This window comes from Euphorbia lathyris, chromosome 3 (assembly GCF_963576675.1).
Source record: "Euphorbia lathyris chromosome 3, ddEupLath1.1, whole genome shotgun sequence".
Taxonomy (NCBI): domain Eukaryota; kingdom Viridiplantae; phylum Streptophyta; class Magnoliopsida; order Malpighiales; family Euphorbiaceae; genus Euphorbia; species Euphorbia lathyris.
This window is the reverse complement of record NC_088912.1, coordinates 108,817,020-108,835,359: the sequence shown is the minus strand read 5'-3', so window position 1 is coordinate 108,835,359 and position 18,340 is coordinate 108,817,020. Positions and strand designations below refer to the sequence as shown.

The 18,340-nt window shown below is 33.4% G+C and overlaps 1 long non-coding RNA gene and 1 pseudogene across 2 annotated transcripts; one reads left to right on the top strand and one right to left on the bottom strand.

The window, feature by feature from the left end:
- Window positions 1-3,265: 3,265 nt before the first annotated feature.
- Window positions 3,266-7,524, top strand: LOC136224405 (uncharacterized). 2 transcript variants are annotated; one of them, XR_010686412.1, is made up of 3 exons: window positions 3,266-3,338; window positions 4,978-5,071; window positions 5,908-7,524. It is a non-coding gene; the product is annotated as an uncharacterized lncRNA (long non-coding RNA). The 2 variants fall into 2 exon arrangements; XR_010686411.1 differs by lacking the exon at window positions 3,266-3,338 and adding an exon at window positions 4,242-4,740.
- Window positions 7,525-10,921: 3,397 nt separating this feature from the next.
- Window positions 10,922-11,505, bottom strand: LOC136222855 (calcium uniporter protein 4, mitochondrial-like; annotated as a pseudogene).
- Window positions 11,506-18,340: the final 6,835 nt, after the last annotated feature.

The window sequence follows — 18,340 nt, the reverse complement described above, 5'->3', positions numbered from 1 at the left end:
GTTCTTCTTCGTTCTTCAGCTAGCACCGGTTCTAGCTCGATAGCTGTTCATGCACCTGACTACGAAGATCTTACTACCTTGTTGATTCTTCAGCCGTCTCTAGAAGAGACAGTCCGGGTATGTTTATATCCTTAAATGGATGAAAAGGTTTTATTCAATCAATTGTTAACGGACAAAGATCAAGCTATAAAGGTTTTATTCAATATCTGTAGGAGCATAGGCTGAGTTAGCCATATTAAGATGAGCCTGTGGCATATTAGGGCGCGGGCCGAGGATGTCGGAGTGCTACTGTTGGCGGTCGGAGTGTGGTTGATTTGGCCAAGGTGCCGTCGGGAAGGGGCACGGTGGAGTGGCCCATGTTTGCTGCGCCATCCAGGGATAGAAGGGAGCCCAAGGCGGGTTGAACGGCTGGCGGTAAGATGAACCAGCCGAATTTCTGTTGTGGTAGCGGTCGCCCCTACCGGGGTGGTGACGGCCACCGTATCGCCCGCCGCGATATGGATGTTGCACACGATTTTGCACCGACCGATAGGAGTGGTGCGGGGCCTGGTCGGCGACATGAGATGATGCCGTGAGTGCAACAGGTTCAGTGGATGGGTTGTTATTACGGGATTTTGCGGTCTCTTCTAGGATTAGCATAGTACGGGCTTTGTGGAAGGGAGGAAGAGGATCTTCGTGTCGGATCTATGTGCAAACTGTGTCGTAGGCATCAGTTAAACCAGAAATAAGTTGCAAAACCATCTGATCATTGGTAACAGGACAGTCAACATTCGAGAGTTGATCGGAAAGGGATTTGAGATGCTAAAAGTAAGATGAGATGTCGGAGAAATCATCAAGTTTTATTTTTCAGAACTCTTGTTGAAGGAACAGAGCACGAGAGTGCTTATTGTCGGAAACGATGTCTTGGAGATGGGTCCACGATATAGCTGCAGACGAATCTGCTTCAATGATTGTGTGTAGTAAATCAAGGGATATAGTACTGTAGATCCATTGGAGGACAACATCGTCAATACGTGACCAAAGTTCGGGGTTGGTGTTTTGTAGGGATGTAGCGGAAGGGTTTGGAGGAAGGATATGGTCGAGAACTTGAAAGGCTGTAGTATGGAGTTTGAATAGAGCCGCCCAAGTCGGGTAATGCCCTTTTTCAATATCAAGTGTGATTTTGATAAAGGTGGAGATATTGGAAACACTTAGGGATGGATGTGTGGTGGGAGTAGTATCAGAATTGTTAGAGGCCGCGGTTGTGTTCGTATTGGTGTTTGAGTGGCTGGAATTGTTGGAAGCCACGGTGGTGTTTGTCATTTTGGTGGAGGAGGAGGGTTGCGGTGGCGGCGGCGCATGGAAGGTAGGGTTTCGGTGAGATAGGGAGAGGAAGGTAGGTTAGGGAGAGATAGGAGAGAGATTGGTCTCTGATACCATGTAACAATTTGAATCAATGAGTATTGTTATTGAAGTATAATTGAGTATATATACGGGATACAATCCTTGTTGTAGTGAATAACTAATACTAGCTAACTGTATGGTTAAGATAAACTCTATCAATAAAATAATATAATCTCTAAGAACTCTAATAACCATTACCGTGAAAAGGAGCAAAGTTCATTGGGTATGGATGTAATTTACCCGTTCAAATTAGCTTCAAAAGCATGTATATATTGCTTATTGTTTTCAGATTAGACGTTTGTTGCTTTATTTGATTCCAATTGCTTATTTTTGACAGAAAGCTTCTTGCAACACTCCTCAAACTACACTTCTAACAACCCCAAGTTGTCTTCATTTGATTTGAATTCTTCATTTTGTTGTTCTATTGACTTCTCAATTATATGGGATTGCATTTTTTCAAAGCTAGCTCTTCATTGAACTCTTGATGCTCCTTTTACACCGAGTCTAGTTCTTTCCTTTTCAAATTAAGCACTCCATCAATTTCTTTTGAAGCCACGTCAATTGTCTTTCCTTTGAAGTAAGCTCCAAAGAGAATTTTCCTATCCACTTTTCAAGCAACCAATGTGTTTATTTTCCGATTGAATGCCATTGAGGCTTGATTCTACCTCGTTATACTTAAGTTCAACGTTTTATCCCGCTGTTCAAGAACTCAGGTGGTTTCTGCTATATCTCTTTTTGGCTTTGAAGTCAAGTTCTTGTCCATACTTCAGCAAAAGAAAACTTAGCTTTTTTCATCTTTCTCCAATGGATAAAAAACCTACCAACCAAAAAGTAACAAGTGCCACTCAATAAACCTATAACAATGCATTAAAGGAAAATAAAGGTGAAAATGGCATATTCCATGTTTAGTCCGCTTACCAAAAAATTAATACACGCAGTGAAATATCAATCCAAATAGCAAGCTTGATTCACTCCTAACTAAACATAGACTACTTTTGCTTACTCCTTGAATTGCTTGGCTGAGACTTTAAGCTCTTTAAGGTGCTAATTATAAAGGCTCCTACCTGTCATTTCTTGGGCATCAAGTGTGAAGTTTAAACTGATAATGTTACTGTAAAGATGCTAATCTTGCGAGAAAGTAAAACCGAACTAATTACACAACAAACTAAAATCCACTTGTTACAAATGTTTGCCACCTATATGTATCACATTCACTCATTTCATTAAACTTGACAATCAATTAACATTCACATAAGGATGATATGATACTCAATTATTTAAAAAAATCATGTGATGTAAGATACCTGATAAACATTAAAATCAATTGTAAGAGCTATTGTTCAAAGTTTTTTCTTCTCAATTATATTGAGCGCCATATCATCAACACATGAATGTCATTTTATGGGCAAATTCGATGAAACAATCCAATGTTGTATCTAGATGGTAAGGGTTTGACAGAAAACGGTCTTTAATTTTCCATGTAGAGAAGTTTGGTGGAAATTGCTCCATCTATACAATGTTAAGCTTAATAATGGATGGTTTCAAACGAAATGTCTTAATTTACTATGATAAGACTAAACTAATTAGTTATTTTTATGTATATAAGAAATCTAACAGTTTAAAAAATAATAACTTTCAATGTTAAAAATGAATTGTGATTTTATAATATTAATTTTAGTTCACTTTTTCTTTAATGAATTTCAGCTACATTAATCTCATATTCATATTATAATATTTTTTCAAAAGAACCAAAATAAATAATTAGGGTTCTTTTTATATAAAGCCCAATATAATATGGGTTTTGGCTTTTATCTTTTCTCTGTTAACTAATTCCATAAAAACCCTAATTGCATCTCTTTAAATTCATAATCTCCAACCTTCACCCTCACTATCTTTGAAAACAAGCCACACAGAGCTTCTCAACTCTTTGAAATTGTTTGTGGAAAGAGGATCAGGTCAGCATCTTCTCTTCATCTTTGTCTCTCATTCATAATTAGTTCTATTTTTCAGACATTTCATGGACATAATAAATAAATTTATTGTTCAAAGACGGTGGATTTCAGATTTAGACAGATCTAATTTTGATTATTGTATTTGATGAGATCCCTGATCAACAAAAAGACTACTAGGAATTAAGCTGCCAAGATAGACCAAGAACTCGTCCAATTTTAATATTAGTTCCTATCTCAAGAGTTTTTGTTAGATTATTGGGTATGTTTTTTTTTTTTATCAAAACCAATTGGAAAATCTGAATAGATCTAGTTTGGAATGTTTAATTACAAATCTATAGTATATTCTCACGAGGTGTTTATATATATAAATAAGATCTAGATTGCAACCTTTAATAAATTAAAAGAAATCCGGACATGTTCAGTTGCTTCAAGTGAAATAAGTATCCATAATTTTATCCCTAATCAGCGAATTAACTTGATTTATAAGGACAGAGAGATATATATGTAATGATGGTTGCTGAGGCGAGCAAGGAAGGTAAGCTAGTGTGCTAATTTTTATGGAAACCAATTGGAAATATGAATAGATTTAGCCATCATTGAAAACCTTGGATGTGCTAATTTTTGTTCATATGATAATTTTAATTCATAACTAGTTCCCTTTCTTTTATGCACTGGTTATGCACATTAAGCCATGAGTACACCCGTCAAAAGACCATTCCACCACCTAATGACACAAGACTTTCAAGACAAACAATTGGACTATTCCAATAACAATCAATGTAAATTGTAATCAAATACTTTCAACTGTGCTCCAATACCTTTCCTTTTATTATCATACCAAATAATATGATCCCTATTAAGATAAAGAAGAGAATCTTATATCCTCTCTTTGAATATCTCAAAAGCTTGACATTTTCAAACCAATTAATGGACAAATGGGGTTTTGTAACAGAGTATAACTTTATCCAAGTAAATTTATCAACTCCATCCTTCTTCCTCATATAAAATTTTGCCTGAAACTGCCATTCTCCCAAGAAATAGCTAAGGCAAATGTAGCCTTCTAAAACATGCAATTTTATTGAAACTTCATGCATTGAGTTGATTAAGCAAGTAGGTCGAGGCACTATGCAGAACGTCTCTTTGCTCATATCAAAAGCCACAATCTCTGGTTTCCATCCATTCTAGTTTAATGTGCATAGCAAGTGCATACTACCATGTGTAAAGTTACTACATGTAATCGAGGTAAGGGAAATCCTGAGGAGCCCTTCTCCAATTATTTGATTTCAATCCATAAATCCAAACTTTAAATTCTAATTTGGATACAAGTTTTCGCTCAACTTGTAGGATATGAAAGATAGTAGCTTGCATTTCCAGAAGTGCCGTTGCTCTGCGTGCGCCAGGAAATGTAAGTCTACTCTCTCCTAACTTGTATATATATTCATTTGATGTGATTCAAAATTGTGTATGCAAATTCCTTGGATTCGTTTTTAGTTTGTGTTTGTAATGTTGTAATTTATATGTATGTATGGCTTTCAAATTTCTTTTGGTATGGACTTTGTTATTTTTGTCTTCTCAAGTTTCCATATTTGGTTGTTGCTGCTTTTTTTCAGTGGATGATTTTAACTTAGTTAATTTTGTGCAGAAAAAATGATATTGAAGAAACAAAGAAAGAATAGTATATTCTAGCATTGATTGCAGAATGTTGCCTGCTAAAAAATCCATTCCGAGAGGCTAAAGTAAGTTGAGGTTTTGAATTACTAATTTTTTTTTATGTTACCGTTGGTACTGCTAAATTTGCATTATTTAAATGGAAAATGACGAACTTTATGTTTCACAACAGTTGGTCTTGTTGATTGCTTAATTTTGTTGTTAAAATGGATGATTAAGTACTATTTGTTTTGTGATCAGTTTATGATCTTAAATAAATTAAAGTCATTTTAGGGATCTTTTGTTGTTTAGATGCATCTTTGGTTGGTGGGTCCTAATAAAAACCATTTATGCATATATAAGAAAAAAGGAATGTTTAGAAAAAGCTATTAAGAGTACCAATGCGATGCCCTACACATTAGGGTATGTGAGTTTGTATAATTACTTAAATAATCGACAAGCATGAACATTAGCTTAAGTTTAACAAACCTAGCAACTTTTAACAACCGAATCTATGCTAGCCTCAATAAGAGAGCTTAAGTTTCTTTTAATGAAAACAAAATTTTGAATATCAAAATCAACTAATACAACCCCCCAATGATAGATAAGGAGAGTAATTATAGACTTGACACTCAAAAAAGCAGATAAAAATTAAGATTTCTAACACAACCTTCTTTTAAAAAAAAGATATATCTCAGTAAAACCTTCATAAATTAATACTCGATAAATTAATAATCTCTTTAAAATAATAATTTTTCTGGTCCCGACTTCGGCCAGATCACTAATTTTATACTCGATAAATTAATACCTCTATAAATTAATAAAATTTCATGGTTCCAACGTTATTAATTTATAGAGGTTTTACTCTATTATGAGACGTGCGATTAATAAGCTTATGGTGTAGATTATTGTTCATTTACTGCAGATGATTTCACTGTGGACATTGATGGTAGAGTTCATATAGAAGGCCCGACCACAACAGGTGAGAAGTCTGTAGAGTTGTATTCGAAAATATTCATAATGTTGGCCAAAATTTTTAGCCTTTCATGCGTAGTTCAATCGCATTTAACCTGCCTGGTCCTATTGATGCTCCACATTTTAGAGGTACCTTCTTTAATTGAATGATAGAGGGAGTTGCCCTCAAACAAAAAAGCACAACCATTTTATGGCTAACTTCACTGATGGAATGCTAGAGGGAATATGAAGAATGACAATTTGAATCTTTTCTCTTTAAATCTCTAGTGAATGAGTTTCAGGCATTATTATCTTCGGAATTACATTATTAGTACTACTAAAATATATGCTTTCTATTTACTTGATGTTGCTTTGGACTTGGATATGTAAAATATAAGAGCAGTAATGACTCTAGGGGTTTGAGTGACCACTATTTATTAGAATATTGTCCTCAAACAAAAAAAGCACAACGATTTGTCTATATACTTCAAGAATGGAATGCTAGACGGAATCTCAAGTATGAACAATTGGATTATTTTCTTATTATTATTGTTAATAAACTATATGTACAATGTCTCATTATATTTTAATTCTTTTTATATTTGGATCGTTTACTATAATAAGATAATTTTATGTTAGCAAGGGTTAAAATTTAGGTAATTTTATGTTGGTTTTGAAAGTTAAGGCATGTAAAGAAAGTGAGGCTAAAGTCTAAGGACCATGTGTGTAATTCATCTCAAATCAATGAACTTCCTACCAAAAGTATATTGAAAAGTGACTATCTTGGTATTGAAACATGCCTATCTTGTTGTAATCTTAGACAAGTGCCAGAGTGGGTCAAAAATACACTAACACTCCAATAGCTTTTAGTAAACAATTGTCAATTTCTAAGCCAATTAATAAATGCCAATAAAATGATGTTTACAAATTGTTGGTATTTATTTGTTGTTTATGCATTAATGTAATTTATAATCTATTTGTTTTGTGTGTTACTCCTTTGTGTTTGTACACTAAAGCGGTTCTCTCCAATTTTTCATATTATACATCATTAATTGTAATTGATCTTTTCATCAAAGGGAAAAATAGAATAACAGCTCAATGTTTTAATTCAAATTAAGTTTCGATTCAAATTTGTTGTGTTTGATTTCAGATCTGAAATTGGAGATACATGTTTTATCTTAATTGATGGCGCTGGTGTATTTGATTTTAAGAGACCTGAGATCTGCATTTGTAAATAATGACCCTTATAAATGCTTTGAGTTGTTTATACAATGGTAGATTTAATTTTAAGAAAACTTTGAAAATCGTTATTAACATTCCTTTGAGCATATATTGTTTTCGGGTGACAATGAGAGACATATTGGCTAACTCATTATGAGAGTTGCATCAGAAATGAATGCATCGTTGTGTTTTAGTATTAAAGTATGAAAGGTATATTCGCTAACTCATTATCGAATGCCGTATTGAATTTATAATGCACATTTAAAGTGGCAAGTAATTAGAATTCTTTGTTTTTTTTGGGAATAAATTAGACAATATTCGATCCGTTTAATAAAGTACATAATGAACTGAGTTGTCTTATGCACGACGTGGGTGCTCATCTTTGGGGTATGGAGCAATAAAAGAGATTGGACTATTCCATGTAATTAGTGATACAATTTTTTTTTTTCACAAACTTGGGTCACAAAATAATGGTGGTAGATACTTTAGTTTTCTTGCAAAATAATGTTAGCTTAGCTTGTCTTGTATGGTGTGTGCGGGTGCAAACACGAAAATTGCTATCTGGAGATGTGCATGTAATAATATGGATTCATTTCGTTCTCTATCATAATCTTACAAACTATTTTCTTGTTCTCATTCTTTATCTCAATCTCATTATTGTGAATTTTTATAATTATCTTCATTTTTTCATTTTTTTTTTGCTTTTTTTTGGTTTAATATATCATATGCCAAAAATAAAACAAACATCAAGTTTTTTTGGACAAATTCAAGATGCAGACGATATATTAAACCAAACAAAAATGAAGAAATGAAGATAATTATAAAGATTAATGAGATCGAGATTGAGACAAATAATAACAACAAAATGGTTTGTAAGGTTGTGAAAGAAAACGAAATTAATCAATATTGTTACATTTACTGCCTAGTTTACTACTAGTTGATATCGAGATAACACTTGGGTCACAAAATTATTTCTATATACTTCCCTTGCTGTTCCAGATGAAACAGAACAAGTTTCATTGTAATTTTGGGAAAAGAAATTAGAAAAAACATATTATGCTGAAAATACAAAGAACATAAATAATTACTCGGCAACAGAAGCAGTAAACCATTTAAATGAACTTAATCTCTCTCTTCATTCTTCTTTAATTGTCCCCCTTAGAGAAGCACGACCCCTAGAGTTGAGAGACACAACGAACCAACATAAAAAATACTAGAGTCGCATCTCTCTCTTCATTCTGAACATCAAAGTTGGTTTTTGAAGAGGGAATGAGTATTGAAGGGCCTGATTAGCAAGCTTAGTGATGAGGAGGATGTAGAGTCAGTGTCACAGGTTCTAGCATCAAAACAACAGTTGAATCTCCTCCTTGAACAGGAGGAAAATTTTTGGCGGCAGTGGGCGAAGGTGTTTTGGCTTACAGATGGTGACCTCATTACAAAATTTTATCACTCTTGCATTAAAGCACGACGGAAATAGAATCCTAATACAGCTCTCAGGGATGACGAAAAGAGGGTGATTGAGGACCTAGGCGAGTAGAGTAATCATGTTTGTAATTTTCATACTTTGTTTGCTGATACATTAAATGTTTTACCCCAATCTATTTCTGATAATATGAATCATGGTCTTGTTGCCCCCCTTTACTTATGAAGAATTTAAGACTATAGTGTTTTAGATGCAACCTGATAAATCCCCGAGGCCTGATAGACTCAATCCGGGATTTTATCAGCATTTTTGGCATTGCATTGGTCGTGATATCTTTAGTGCTTATTCGAGTTAGCTTGGGAGGTGAATTTCCTGCTAATTTAAATGACACCATTATTGTTTTAGTCGAAAAATGTAAGGCTCCAGATTTAATGAAAGACCTGAGACTCATCTCTCTTTGTAATGTGTTGTATTGTTTTACTTAGTTGTATCTCTTAATTGTATCATCATTGCTTTCCCTAATGCCAGACAATTGTAGGTTGATAGGTGAGATTGTTGTCGTATTTTGTCCTTTTGTTTGTGTGTTGACCTTATCCATTTTCTTTGAAATTCCTATGATGTTCTCTAAGTTATTTTGTTGTTTAGAGTAGAAACAATATGTATCAATTCCTAATTAATTCAATAAGTTTCTACATTAATTTTTCCATCTATCTTAGCTTGTACAGCTTCTACAAGAGATTCTCCAATTTTAGTTTCTCGCTTGAATTCTTATTTGGTTATGAGTCATGCTATTTTCTTTTTTACCTTGGTTTAAAAATATTTCTATTTCTATGCAGAATGTTGGTAGTTTAGGAAATGTTGTTACATATCTGATTGTATATCTCAGCGTCTTTGTTATCCTATTTTCTCCCCATGTTTACCTTTTTAGATTAAAAATGAGAGTTCTGGGCTTCGTTACATACCTCCTGTTTGATTTACCAACAACAACATCATAGAGGAGGTAAACTAAATGGACCTGTTAATGGTAACAAAATGCTATTAAAAAAGGAACTCATAAACGCATCCTAATAATTACATGTACATAACATGTATTCATTTATTATTCTTTACTGTTATATCTTGCTACTACACCAAGTGGACTAAAACTTTCAACTAAAATGGAAAAACTTGTCATCCACAGGTGTATGTACTTGTAAACTATAACCAATTTTTTTTTTTTTGTCTTTCTAGCATTTTCATTACTGGATACATTATTATTATGTCCATTAATGGGCTCACACTCCGTTTCCAGGCTTATAAAAATGGGAGTAAGGAAAGTTGTAGTCCTGGTCCGAATAAAAAGCTTTTCGGAGTTCATTATATTTACGAAGATCAAAATTATGAATTTCCATAAGTTTCTTCTGCTTTGTCTTGAATCCGCGCTGGAAATAGCCCTCAAAGGAAGGCTCAATGGAGGTTCTCAGGAAGAACATATATGCAAGGCCAAAGTGAATCGAGGTTACAAAATAACAAATGGTTTCTAATAATTAATGGCTCTTTTCTGTTGAAACATGTTAGTTTCTAAGTTTAATATATTTTTAGTCTCAGAAAAATTGACTGTTAACTTATTTTAAGTAATATATAAGTTCAGGGAAAACGTATTAAACTAGACTTAAAGTTTTTGGGGAAGTATCAATTTAGACTTCATGTACAAAATAGCACTAATGCAGGTTTAACGTTTAAAAGAGAGTACCAATTTAGGCTCGATAACGAAATGTGACACATCATTCATATTAATCCATTAAGTTCTGGCTTCTCTCTCCATATACAATTGAAAGATCTTAACTGAATAATATGAATAACGGGTCACGTTTTGCTATCAATATCTAAATTGGTACATTTTTTTAAACGGTAAGCATATATTTGTGTTATTTTGTACATGGAACCTAAATTTATACTTTTCTAAAAACCTTAATCCTATTTTGATACCTTAACCCTAATGGTGAAGAATGCATTAAGCCTAGTTCCTAATATTAGTACATATTATTTTGATCTAGTTTTAAAAAATAAATTTTATCTTTATCCAAAAAAATCCACTTGTGCATGTATCAGTTTCCAAAAATCTGTCATTATGTTTGTGGTTTTAAAACAGATATCTGTGCAGAATCCAAACTACTATGCTCTGCTTGGCCAATATTGAATGTCTAAGTCGAACCTATTATGCATGACTACTTATTTTCTTCTTCCGCCTTTCTCCGGCCGAACCAGCACTCATATGATTAATTGAATCACAAAATCCTGTTAATATCACCGTTAAAATTAAGAACATCTAAATTAAAAATTGAAACAAAACAATAACCAGTTATACCTGCTGCGGGCGGAGGAACACAATACTCCCAAGAACGATCACATTTCCACACTGATCCAACTTCTTAGCAAACTCAACACCTTCGATTTCGTTTCCACACTCCTCAACACAGATCTGAACGAACTCATGATATTGAATTGAGCTTTCGGGAATTTGCCTAAGCTTCAATTTCAACTTCTCCATCTGAGACAGTCTCAAGATTTTCCTGGCTTCTTCAACCGATATTCTGAAACGATTTAGATCTATAGCCTCTGATTCCTTCGCCGGAGTCGAAAGAACTAGTCCATCGAAGCGGATTCAATCTCCAGTGATGCTTTTGAGTCTCTCCTTCAGCTTCTCCTCGACATGCATGGAAAGGAAGTTAGGCAGCTCGTTAATTGATCTTCGATGAAGGAAACGACAGAAAAATCCTCTCTCTATGGATTCCAGCGAGTTGAGATACTCTTTGTGGAAGTTTGATTTGGCTGCATTTGGGGGTACTGTTGTAATGAGGCAGGGGAAGAGATTGGAGAATGTTGAAGAGACACTGCCGTGTAACTTCCTGAGAGACGCTTCGAGAACAATTTACGAAGCGCCATTGATGAAGAAGAAGAAGCAGAGGGCTGAGTTTGAGAGCCTGGAACGTTTTTTGGATGAGCTGATGGAGAAAGACGGAGGCTGAGACGGTCTTTTATAAGGTAGAAATATGAAATACAGCAGAGAATCTTTCATTTTCAATTTCAAGATAAATGTTTTTATTTTTTTAGGGCCAGGTGAGAAGAATTAGACCAGTTATGACGTTATATTTCAACATCGTCATTTTGTTCTTTAACCATTGAGTGATACCACTAAATTACTTTATTTTTATTGATTAGGGTTCAATTTTATAAATTTTTAGATGGATAATTTATTAAATTTATAGTTTGTTAAATTTGTAATATTTTTTGTTTTATTTATTGATTCTTAACTGAAAGGACGGGTACGGGTAATTAAAAAATAATCGGATAAGCCTTTGAGATTTACAGTATTCGCAAGTACTCTACCCGTTACCATCCCTAGTATGAAAACAAGCCTAGAAATAGAAAGTTACCATCATATAGTAGTATCTGATTGGGCAGTGTACTTCACGCGTAGTTATATTCATAGGGTTTGTAGGTTCTGATTAGGGTTGATAACTGGTACTGTATCCATGAGTACCCGAAACTACCAGATTATAATAGGACTATTCGTATCCTATATAAAAGTGTATGAAACTAGTATCAAACATATATGAGAATACCCACAGTGTACCCGTTATAAATCTTTTATATATTAAAAAATCTCATTGCTTTTTAGATCTAAGATGTGAGATCCAAACCCAAACTTTTTGTTTTTTAACCATTGAATGATATCATTAAAATTTATTCTTATTGATTAAGGTTCAATTTGTTCAACTTTTAGCTGGATGATTATTAAATTTATACTTTGTTGAATTTGTAATATTTTTTGTTTTATTTATTGATTAACGGGTAATTGTACCCCGAATTAAATGTGACGGGTATGAGATGCAAACAAGTTATGGATTAGGAAAATGTGATAAGAGTTTGAGATTGACCCTACCTGGGTAGTATTTAAGTGTTGGCATCCCTGGTTCTAATACACAGGCACAACTGACCTAAGCTTTAGGTGAGCAAAAGACGAAGATATCGTTACCAGATACCACCTTCGTCGGATATACATGGAATAAAAAAAGGACAAGTAAACTTAATTTTTTTGATATAAGATTGAAACTTGCCTACCAAAATAATATATTAATAGAAATTTACTTCGTAACGGTTTAAATCCGAATCTATTTTATTCTTATATAATAAAAGAACCTGACCATAAGAAAAACCTTGATTTACAATTATTTAAATATTAGATTGTACATTTTTCAAAAAAAAAAATCCCACGAAAAAATTAGATTGTACATTCTAAATATTAATTATGTTAAAAGATTTGTAAGGTGTTATTAATATAGTTTAATTTCTTTTATTAAATATTAACAACTAAATTTGTTATATATATATGTTGTTTGTCTCTTCTCCATAAGAGTGTTTATATTTTTTAGGTAAGAATGTTTTTTGCAACCGCCTTTCATAAACTTAACTTGCTATATTTCACTTCCGCAGCTTTTTCTTTCTCATCGTTTTGCTCGTGCTATATTCATTGTCTTATCCTTACATTATTCAATCCTGATGGAATCTAGTTTAGTCAGTCTCTACATCGATGACAGAGAATACTACGACATCGTCCTGGGTTCAAAATACATTTAAATCAATCCTTATGTAATATAGAATTCAAGTATGAATATGGCATTATGTACTAGTCTCTTGGGGATCGACACTGTTCTTTAGAACTTCTACTACTTGATATGATACAGTCAACTTGCTCTTAATTGACATATGTGATTTAAGCCTATAAAGTTTTTGGTACCGTTATCGGTGACTAGTTTATTTAATACTTATTCCAAAGAATTCTCGTTAATCTAAGTTTTATTTTTATGTTTGTTTTGACAAGGGATGGAGTTAAATGGATTCTCATGGGAAATCACTCTATAAGTTAATAATTATTAATTTATTGATTAATTAATATCTCTATAAATTAATAAAATTTCATGGTCCTAACATTATTAATTCAAAGAGGTTTTTACTGTATATCTAAATTATAAAAAAAAAAATACATAAAAAGAGTATATATATATGAGTTTTATAGCCGTATTGAAAAATTAATTTTAAAGCTAATGGGTGATGAAGGGAGTAATATTTCATCTATGAGAATATTCTAGAGGCCAAATGGTATCCATCAGAGGGACCAAATGACAAAATATTTGACACTACATGGATCAAATAAATGTTTAATCTTAAATACAATGATTCAGGTACAGAAACCCTACAAGATAAAAGTTAATTACAAATCTAACCTTAGACAATGTCTAACCTCCCAAATCTCATATATAAACAAACTGATTACTTTTACAGAAACCCTAGCCTCCCAAATGTCATATATGTGCAGCTCTCCACAAAAAAAAAATATATTGTCTTCTTTTATCATATGAGTTCGAATTTGTTAGGACTTCTCTAGATCATCAACATAGGTAAGAAAGTCTTGTTTGTTGCTCTGCCTGTGATTTTCAAGCAAATGTACGTACACTCTCTCTGTACTTGTATATATGTGAATTTGATGAAATACGAAACTGTTTCTACAAACACAGAAAGAGTTATGTAAGGAAATAGCTATCGAGGCATGGAATGACTTCTTTAAAAAAAAAATCAAAACCCATTGACAAATTTGAAGAGATCTATCATGGAATGTTTAAGAAATCAAATGAAATTGGAACAGATAGGGAAAAATCTGAGTTGTTCTAGACAACAGCTGATTTAAACAGGAAAACATGATGATTTTAGTATAGTTATTGTTGTGCAGGGAAATGGATGCTGAAGAAAAGGATAATCCATGTCAAGATGTGAGTGTTTCAATAGGTCTTGTAGGCACTTATACCAAATCAGAAGGAGAAAAAAAAAGGATATTCTAACATTGATTGCAGAACGTCGCCGGCGAAAACTATTGATCGGTTGCAAGTAAGTTGAGTTTTAGAGTTATCATTTTCTTGTTTATGTTAACATGTCTCTTACTCCTGAAATTTGCATTATTTAAATGACAAATGATCAAAAAAAAAATGAGAACATTTGTTTTACTGATTGGTTCATTATATTGTAAGTTGTATGATCAATATCCTTTGTTGTACAATGCTATTGAGTTGAGTTTAGAATACAATAGTTCCTCACTCTCGGCTCTAGCTTGTTATAATGTCTCGAACATCTTTTGTTGGCTGACATATTTATAAAAAAAAATTCATAAAAATAAAACCTCTTCAAAGGAGGTGGATTTTCTTATGCAATTTTCAGATTTAAGACTTACTCGTAAAAATAAACCCATATAATTTCTTTACAACAACACTAAGATTCATGTTTTTTTTGTATTCAAGTTCAACACCCAAAAATCTCAAAAAGGCTTCCATTTACAATTTTTCAGGGAATATGAGAAGAGGAAAGAAGAAGATGATATGAAGGTATGTTAAATGGACCTAATAGTATAAAAGAGAATGCTTTTTAAATACCTTTTAATTTTCAATACCTTTTAGGACTTATGAGTTTTGAAGCATACTAATATTGAAATTTCTCTTTTTAGTATCATTCAAATGTCTTTTCTTATTAATGAAACATAAGTTGAAATTAAAGGATATTAAATGTGATAATGTCGGCATCAACATGGTTAAAAGCCATAGGGATACTTACAAATAAATGATTTTAGAATTGAACATGAAAGGAACATGAGTTGAAATTAATGGATTTTTGGTTGACCAATGCCAGCAACTTTTGGCGACGGTCCTGGTCTCTTTGCAGGAACAGCCAGAGGAGCACCGGCAGCTGGAGCAGTCATGGCACCTGGAGTAGTCAAGGCAGCAGCCTTCTTTGGACGACCTCTAATTCTTCCATTTTATGACTTCTCAATTGTACCCAATTGCATTTTTTTCATAGCAAGCACCTTATTGAACTCTTCATGCTCTTTTTGCACGGAGTCAAGTTATTCTCTTTTCAAATTAAGCACTCCATCAGTTTCTTTTAGAGCTACTTTCAATTGTTTTTCCTTTGAAGGAAACTCCAAAGAGAATTTCTCTATCCACTTTCCAAGTAAGGAAATGTGTTTATTTTCCGATTGAAGACCACTGAACCTTGCTTCAACCTCCTGACTTAAGTTCAACTTCTTTATCCCGTTGTTCGAGCACTCAGGTGGTTTTTGCTATCATTTTCGATTCCATGTCATGTTCTTGTCCAAGCTTCAAGTCATGTGTAGGCGGAATATTCATTTGTCAGATTTATATTGCAAGAAGAGCCATTGCCTCCTGCTTGAAGATGCAAGGTAGTGGAATATTCATAAATGTGACTAAAAGCAAGAAAGTTTGGATTAAGTGTGACAACAACACCTCAGATTTGGGGGTACCTTTATCATGCCTCTCACCAAGGAAGTTCAAGTTTGTTCTTCTTTGTTATAACGTTACCAAACTCAAATTGATAGTTGAAACTTTTTCATAGAATAATGAGTGACTATGTAAGGGTATTTGCAGATTGTAAGCATTTGCTATCTTGTATTTTTGGTCCAAATGAGCTTGTTCCTTTATGATTTGATTTTGCATGAAGAGGATGTTAGATATTATAATATGTTTGAGGGCTTTTGAGTAATTTTACTTATATCAGTACTATAAATACATGTATATGTAATTGTTTTCGATAAGGAAAAATTCTGGATTTCTTCATTTTTCTGTTTCTCTATTATATAAGATGCTATCAGAGCTTATGAGTTTGTTCATTTGATTTCTACTTCTAAAACCTAATGGCAAAAAAGAAGCAAAGTTATCTCCATGCTCTGCAATCTCAACAAATTAACCGTCATAAAACTGAAGTTACAATGCAATTAGAAAAATAAACAAAATATTAAAGGAATGATCAGATAATGTGTTGAAAAGGAGGGTCAGATATGGTGGAAGAGTTAGGTTCGGTATCCGGAATTGAGAGAATTATATGAGAGTCATGGGATGGGTAACATGAGAGCAAGAAGAAAATGAGCCATTTTTTTGAGAATTATTCTGGGAAAGTATGGAAAGCCATGATAATAACAGTAACAATACAATACAGCTCCGGTGAACACCTACTCAAGAACAAACATTGTAAGCTAACATTAATGTATTAATTATATGTTATAAATTCTATAGAGGGTAAAATTATCCCATAGATTGTTAGAATCTTTTATTTCATTTTTATGACTTGATCTCGAGCAATTGCCTCATAGATTCTATGTTGCAACGAAATTTTTTCATCAGTTTTGGGTTCTTCCACTTTTGTTTTTCTGATTCCATTTTCGATTTCTAGCTATATTTTTTTAGAAATTATATATCGTGATATTGTTTCCATTTAAATTTCCATTTTCCATGGCTCAAAGAGAAAAGAAAATAATTTCGATATTACTTAAATATACACTATATTTAAGACAAATTTAGAAAATATATTCAAATTTAGAAAATAATTTCGATATTACTTAAATATACACTAAATTTCCATTTCCCATGACTATATTTATGACAGTCATTGTTTCTATGCATTGGATACGTGTCTTGGTTTTCCTGCGTTTCTAATGCATATTCAAATTTAGAAAATATACGCTTTTTATCCCAGGCATAGAATTTTATTTCTGAAGGAGGATATTTCAAGCTGGAAATCATACCGGATCTTGAGAGCTCTAGATATGGGGGCTTCTATGTGTATTCTGGTGTAAGATGCATTAGTGCATTTTGTTTATTTTTTGAGTGCTCATTTATTTACTTTCTTCTCCCTGTTGCATGATCTCACTTTTCTAATTTCGCATACTCTATCTATCTGATTCATTGACTCATGCTTTCCTGAAATATTTTCTTTAGCAGGCTTAGAAGTTATAAGTCTGTGTTGCTGGGAGCCAAGATGGCTTCTGAATGTTCAAAAGTGTGAAGAACATTCTTCTGAATCAACTTGAAATGCATGTTCTCTTGCCCCTGCTCTGGCCCAAGTCCATTTCTCATATAATCCTAGGTCAAGCATGAAAGCACACTCTGCTTCAGCGAAAAGGGACAATGGGAAAGCGATAGAGTCAAGATATGATTCCAGGTCACCTTTGCTAGATTGTAGCTTGTGTGGTTCCACTGTAAGGATATTGGATTTCTTGACTGTTCCACGTCCTGCTCGTTTTGCATCCAAGAACATTGATATGCCTGATGTGAGAAAAAAAATGGCATTGACACAGGGGATAAGTGCTGCCAGTGGCATCAGTGGTTGGGTTGCTGCTGATGGGACGGAGAAAGAACATACAGAAGATCAGAAAAGAAGTTGCAACAACTGACAAAGGTTAATTACTGCAGAGTGCTGACCTTGATTTGAATCTTTTACTATGGATGGGGCCTTGCGGTTTATTCAGACAGACATGACAACAGTATTTAAATAATAGAGCTCTCAGTTGATTTGATGTGGTTTTCAAGTGGTTCTAAGGAATTTGACTTCTATGCTCGTGTAATATGTGTGCACAGTTATGAGAAGGAGGATCGGTAACCAGATGGTGATGGAACATCAGTGCTCTAGGTCTACAAAGTTATTTGGCTGCTGCATATGCAGCTGAGTTGACAAACTTCCGAGAACATGGCCATGCTGGTGAAATATGGTAACCATTCATTTATTTTTACATTTCAAACAAAGAAATTCTTCATAACATTGTTTATTATAATCTTTCTAAGGAAATTTATCTAGTTGAATAGTCAGAGTATAATAGATTTTGCAAGTTGGTTTTCTTTTACGATTCCTATCATGTATTAGTTGCTTATAGAATCCTATA